The sequence below is a fragment of the Gadus morhua genome, chromosome 16 (genome assembly GCF_902167405.1).
Source record: "Gadus morhua chromosome 16, gadMor3.0, whole genome shotgun sequence".
Taxonomy (NCBI): domain Eukaryota; kingdom Metazoa; phylum Chordata; class Actinopteri; order Gadiformes; family Gadidae; genus Gadus; species Gadus morhua.
In genome coordinates this window covers 14,296,522-14,304,021 of record NC_044063.1, presented here as the reverse complement: position 1 = coordinate 14,304,021, position 7,500 = coordinate 14,296,522, and positions in this window count along the sequence as shown.

The following is a 7,500-nucleotide window of genomic DNA, read 5'->3' as shown; positions in this document are numbered from 1 at the left end:
ATTTAGAGCGTGTGTAAAAGACAGAGTGAGAGAGAGAGCCCAAGAGAGAGACTGAGAGCAAGACCGAGAGCAAGAGAGAAATTAAGTGAGAGTGAGGGGGAGACTCTAACCGAGAGTGAGTGAGAGAAAAAAGAGACAGACAGACAGGAAGGAAGAAAGTGCTGAAAAGCCCAGCAGGTCCTCATGTTCTGGGACTGCTGAGAGGGGGTCAGGAGCTGCTGAGTGAGCCCAGTCCTCTGAGACCCCCTCCTCCTTTTCAGCACTAGCAGCACTTCTTCACCATCATCACCACTACCAGCACCCCTTCTCATCATCCATCCTCTTCATCATCATCATCATCATCATCATCATCATCATCCTCCTCATCACCATCACTATCAGCACCCCTCCTCCTCATCATCATCAACACTTCCAGCACCCTTCCTCATCCTCACAACACCACCAAGACCCCCGCACCTCCTCACAACCAGCATGGTTAATGTCAGCACCCCTCTTCATCACTAGCAATGACCCTCATCATCATCACCACCACCACCACCACCACCACCACCACCACTGTCCACACCGTCATGCAGCAAACAGGGGATACCAGGTGTCAGAGAGCCCCACAGAGAAACAGAACTCACACACAAGAGGAAGGAGTAGAGTATTATGGGATGTCTTGATTTAAGGTTGGGGGCAGCAGGGCATGGGTGGATGCTGCCATGGCGCAGGGGTGATGACAGTGGAACCGTGGCGTCTTTCTATAACCTGTCGGGTCATTTGGTAGATGGGGGTGGCACGTGGCTCAGGAGGTAGAGCGTGTTGGCTGGCGACCAGAAGGTTGGTAGTTCGAGTGTTGAGCTGTTCCTGAGCAAGACACCTAACCTTAACTGCTCCCGACGAGCTGGCTGTCGCCTTGCATGGTTGACTCCGCCGTCGGTGTGTGAATGTGAGCATGAATGGTTGAAAGTAAGGCAATATTGTAAAGCACTTTGAGTGGCTACTGGTTAGAAAAGTGCTATATAAATGCAGTCCATTTACCATTTAGAAGCATTAATCCAAGGTGACCTCCAGTGGGTTTTTAGATAAATTTCATTAACAAGCAGGGGTCTTGATCAAGGTTTGAACCTTTCAGCCGGGGGTCAGACCACCCTGACCACCAGACTGTCCTGCATCCCATTCATCATTCTCTGTGTTATTCTACCTCACCGGAAACCGAGGGCAAAACATGTGATGTTCTCCAGAAGGAACGAACATGAACTCTGTATAAGTAAGCCTGTGTCGAGGTGAATCCGAGGCCACCACAGCACTTACCCCCTCCACTATTCCCCCTGGATGAGCAGAACACAGGTGACCTTTCTGAATCCAAAGGGGAGCCGTGCTTAAGTAAGAGTTTCTACGTGAGACGGAGGAACACACGGCTGTAAAGGACAGGAGTGATGAACGGTGAAGGGCATTGAGGACATCTGGCACCACCTGCAGCCGATCAGGCCTGAGTCTTTGGGGACAAAAAGTATCTAGAGCAGAAGATAATTGCAGGTCAACTCGAATTTGGGGAGAAGAACATCATGTTTGTGTGTGTGTGTGTGTGTGTGTGTGTGTGTGTGTGTGTGTGTGTGTGTGTGTGTGTGTGTGTGCGTGCGTGCGTGCGTGCGTGCGTGCGTGCGTGCGTGCGTGCGTGCGTGCGTGCGTGCGTGCGTGCGTGCGTGCGTGCGTGCGTGCGTGCGTGCGTGCGTGCGTGCGTGCGTGCGTGTGTGTGTGTGGGGGGGGGGGAGGGGTGTGGGGGTGTGTGAGAGATTGGGATAAAGACCGAGACATAAGGAGAAAGAGGGAGTGAGAAAGCGAGAGAGATAAACACACACACACACACACACACACACACACACACACACACACACACACACACACACACACACACACACACACACACACACACACACACACACACACACACACACACAATTGACGTATGAGCATCAAAAAACAAATGCAATAATTACATTGGTTAATTGCGCCCCTATTCATTCTAAAGCGCGGGCGTTCTGTAAAAGTGGCTCATTAACGAGAAGGGCCTGAACATCTCTTTTAAGTAGCAGCAGCTTTTCAAGCATAGCAGTAGATAAAAAGCAGGTAATTAATATGTAAATAAACATCCCCTTTAGCGATGCTGTAACTGATAAAGCCCTGCCACTGAGTGAATGAAAATGTTAATGCGGCAGAAAACCATAACAAGGCGAATCAGGCCTTGTTAAAGACGCCTTGATGGTCACAAATCAATGGCTCTTCATGTTGTCTGGAGGAGTGTGAGCGGAGGGGGGGGGGACCAGGCAACCGGATCCATGTCAGTGTATGCAGATGTTTGGCGCGCCACAAGTGTGTAATCAGTGCTCCGGGAGCCGATTCAAAGACAGAGTAATCAGTGGCGGGATGGGCTTGGGGGTTTCAAACAGCATGTGTGATTCAGCTGCGGGTTCCTCTTCTCTGCTAGGGGGACGCCTCAAGCTCACCATTAATGTGTTTCTTAGAGATATACGGTAAGGAGAACGTCCTTATAGCATTAGCATTTCATTTCATTATTATTTGTAGTATTATTTTTTTGCTTCATTATAGGGTGAGATAGAGAGGAAGGTATGGGAGATAGAGGGTGGATATGCAGCAAATGACCACGGGCAGGATTTGAACCCGGATCGCTGCGTTCACGACTGAGCCTATATGGTGCGGCGCTCTACCTGGTGAAGCCGCTTGTATTTCTTTATTAATTATTTTGTTTGTATATATGTATGTATTTGGTAGATGCTATGTAGTTGTAGGATTCATTCCGAGTGTCTTGTTACTTTATGAGACCCTTCTGTGTTCTCAGCTGGTGAGGCACCTGGAGAGCCATGGGTTGGGCCATCGGTCTCGGTCCCTGTGGAGCGTTAAAGCGGAGCTCGCTCTGAGAGACGGCTCTGCACACAGGTCATTCAGGGCGGAATAATTCGATTCCAAGCCTTTAAGGAAACGGTACGACGGGGAAGTGGCTTGAACAGACATACGGTTCAAGGATTTAGGTCTGCAACAGCAGCGGCAGACGCCTGATGTCAGGGCAAAGGCTTTAAATATAATGCTATCCACACCCCAAAGACCTTACCCCCCTCCTCTCACATGCATACTCTCACATAAGGCTGCCGTGTATGGCCTGGGTATAAGACCTGATTCCATCCCTGGCCAAGTATGATGATATCCGGACAGTTTTGTTAAACACAGCAACCTATAAAAATGTTACACTCAACAAACTTTCTATCTATCTATCATGATCCTAAAAAATAACATGAAGTTAAACAGTGGGTCTTTTCCGAGGACTAAAGAGTCACTCCACGCAGTAGCTTAATAGAGAAGTTAGGATGAGGGAGCCACTACTGCAACCTCAGGTTCCGAAGCCACGAGACTAGCAGCCTGCAGCCTAGGCATCCCAATCCTGCATCCTGACCTTTCAATGATGACTAATGATTAGCCTCGCTCTCCCGCTCCAGCAAAAACCATGATGAGAAGAGGAAGGAGGAGAGGAGATCATAGAGGAGAGGGGAGGGGAGGGGAGGGGGAGGGGGAGGAGAGGAGGGGAGTGGAGAGGATAAGAGAGGAGGGGAGGGGAGCGGAGAGGAGAGGAGGGGAGCGGAGAGGAGAGGGGAGGAGGCGATGGGAGGAGGGGAGAGGAGGGGAGAGGAGGGGGGAGGGGAGGGGGAGAGGAAATGGGAGGAGAGGGGGAGGGAGAGGAGATGGGTGGGGAGGGTGAGGGGGAGGAGAAGAGAGGAGGGGAGGGAAGAGGAAAGGGGAGGGGAGGGGGAGGAGAGGATAGGAGAGGAGGGGAGAGGGGAGGAAAGGGGGAGGGGGAGGAGAGGTAAGCTAGAAATTGAAATGTGTTTTATACACTGTATCAATACAATTTATATTTACTATTTTAAAGTTGAGTTGGTTTCAGTGCCATCATTATCATTTAATTTGCTTAGTCAGATAAATGCATTTGCAGCTTGAACAATAAAATGTTTTTCTGAATAGAAATAACAAATTGCAGACAATAGACGTTCCTCTCTCTGTCACGCTTTCCCTCCCTACATTTGAAAAACATGATTTGCCGTCAAAACTCAAAACGCAGGTCTCAAAAGGTTCCCTCACTGTTCTAGTGTCTCCTCTCCACCAGTGCAGAGACAATAAAGTTGTCAACCTGCTTCATGTTTACCAAAACACAACAAGGCTTATTAAAAGAGTGCTGCATCAGATACTGACACACTTAATAACAACCCATACACAGGCGGCCGCGTGTCAAGAAGGGCAGCGGAACAAAGAGTCCTGGTGCCGGAGAGGTAGGGTGGGGGAGGTGGTGGAGTGGTGGGGTGGGGTGGGGTGGGTGGGGGGTGAGTCAGCGCCCGTTTTTTGGACAGACGCTTCTGTGAGATTCATGTTCCCGGTCCCAGAGTGGTAGACATCCCCGCCAGCCTCAACCCGTGCAGCATCACCTGGTGATGTCACGGCTCCACGGTCAGCAGCGTTCCTCTCCCCCGGAGCAGTGATGACTTTGCCTGTCACCGAGATGTTAATAAATGATGCAAGTGGAGAGCAGATTGTGAAAGGCGGAAGAGTTCAGCGGTTCGGGTGGTTATCCTTGAGCAAGACGCTTATCTACTCCTTGCCTGCTCGTGAATGACGTGTGTCTAGAAATGTTTGAATAAAAAAACATTGCACGGCTAAAAAAACTAATAGTAAGAGAATGTCTGGGTTCTAGTGGACAGAATGCGAGGCAGGCCGGGCCCCAGCTTAATCGCAAGGGTCTAGACGGAGGGGCCCCCCAAAAGACATTGGGTTTTCAGAGCTACACGGGATGATTAGCTTCCAGTTATTTCCATATCCTCATCCAGATATTTTACTGATACGTAACTTCGCTGTTATCCCTTGCGTACATCGTTCCTTTCTTAAAGCCTTTTCAACTGTTTTGTTTGCTAAGTAGAAGCACCCATGTGCCCGCTAGTGTTCCAGACACTGCACCCAGTCATTGCAATCATTCACCACAGATCTAATGATCGCTGATTTGATCACAATTAATTATGGATCAGCCTTTCCACTGAGGTCTTGCTAGTTTGAATGTGAATACTTTGTACGATATTTTTTCTCTCCTCTCGAGTAATTGACCTCCCTTTGGAAACAACCCAGAGGTCTGGGATATTGATCTGCCACCGGTGGAGTCATTTCCCAGACTTGATAAGCTTGATCAAATTTCAGCACAGAGAACGCCATGATGAATGTATGCATGTGGATACCCAGGAATCAGATGCTATGGGTAGTCCTATAAACCAGCGGTCCCCAACCCCCGGTCCGCGGACCGGTACCGGTCCGTGGGTCATTTGGTACCGGTCCGCAGAGAAAGATTATTTATTTATTTTAATTATTTTTTTTATATATTTTTTTTTTTATTCACTTCGCAATACTGTCACTCTTTTACATGCCATAAGTCTATGCAGTTGTTAGATTGCATATAACATGTTTGCATTTTTGGCAACCTCTGCGCAACATAACCCAAGTCTATATGCAGTTGTTAGATTGCATATAACATGTTTGCATTTTTGCCCCCCCCCCCCCCCCCCCCCCCCCCCCCCCCCCCCCGGTCCGTGAAACTTTTCGGAGAATCATACCGGTCCTTGATGCTGAAAAGGTTGGGGACCGCTGCTATAAACCACATTTGTGTGACTGCTCCGTTGTGAGGCAATTGGCAAAGCTATCTGGCTACAGACACCAACCAGATAACAGTTTAGTGTTTATAGTTACCCACTCCACAGACATGTGTTTAATGTTACATTTAATCATGCAATGAATATAAATAGGCAAAGACCATTGGAACTACATGAATGCCTTTGTTTAAAATGCATTATGCATTATGAAGTGTGAAGAAGAAGGCGTGGTTGCTGAAGTGTAAATTGTCAAATGTTGCAGAATAGATTCAACTGTGCTATCTATCATCCTTCCATAATTGAACTTGAAAAACATTTACTCTCGCCAGCATAAGAGTATCCTTTACATCCTTTGGAAAAATAATACTACATTTTCGTACCAATATCATCTAGCCATCGCATTAACAGGCTTATCATAATGCATCTATTTATGACCTGGCCCGAGTTGAATTTACTTAATATTGTGTTAAGACACTGATGAACATAATGTGTTTATAAAGAGCACCTTGTCTTTCAGTAATGCCAGGCTTGTTACACACGGCTCGATAATTACACCACAGCCTTGACCTTCACTCAGAATGTTGCCGGTAGGCAGCCATAATTACATTGCGGAACCATAGCACCTGGTTGTTCTTGGAGTTTATTGAAATGTTAAGTCCTCTTGCTTGATGGCTGTGGTATTTCCTTTGCTCTCCATTTTGAAAATTGTGTCTGGATTATGTCACTGCTGCCTTTCAATCATCGATCCACAATATTTTGTTTTTGGCACTTTTTTTGGAGCAAGCGTTGCACAGCAAAATAAGGCTGTGTTTAATTGTGTTTATATGTCTGATTTATCAAAGGAGAGAATATGGTTGTAGGAAGTTAATCTGAAAAAAACCTTTGCACAATAAATAAGAAACACCATTTGATGTGTGTGTGTGTGTGTGTGTGTGTGTGTGTGTGTGTGTGTGTGTGTGTGCGTGCGTGCGTGCGTGCGTGCGTGCGTGCGTGCGTGCGTGCGTGCGTGCGTGCGTGCGTGCGTGTGTGTGTGTGTGTGTGATATTTTGTATCACTAGAAATCTCTCTCAACTTGTCGCAAACCGACTTAGCGATTTCAAAACACGAGAAAAGAATAAGAAAAGAGGAGAAGTAATGTACACAAAGAGTGCATTCTGTATTTGAAGAAAGGGTTAGAAAGCAAATAAAAGAGATGATAGATGAGAGGGAGAGGTAGAGAGTTTACTGGGTCCACAGAGAAATCAATTGAACAAGCCACTCACGGTTTAAATGAGCTTCACAGCTTATGGCTGTGAGAGTTGAGCTCCAGAGTGGCTGTATCTTATTGCCCAGGTGGTGGTTCCAGACCTATTCTAGATATCCTATTGATCCGCAGCACACAATGAGGAAGCATATTGACAAGCAAACTACTTCAAGCACGCTCAAGGCAAGGTGAAACTCTCGGTGTCATGTTCACAAATACACATGAATGCACACACAGACACACGCACAGGTACCTACACACACACACACACACACACACACACACACACACACACACACACACACACACACACACACACACACACACACACACACACACACACACACACACTCACAGACAAAAACACACAAACACACACAGCATGGTTTCATGGACACATGGCTGGAAAAAGCTTCCACCTGCCTCATGGCTTCCTACCCGACCACAATCTGTCCCCACCAGCGTGAGCTACTGTACGGTACTGTTGTAGTGTACTGTTCAGCTCTGTGCTGTGCTACGCTAAGCTACACCTATAAGTACTCTACAGTACCTCCTTTCCTCCTCCCCCACTCCGAT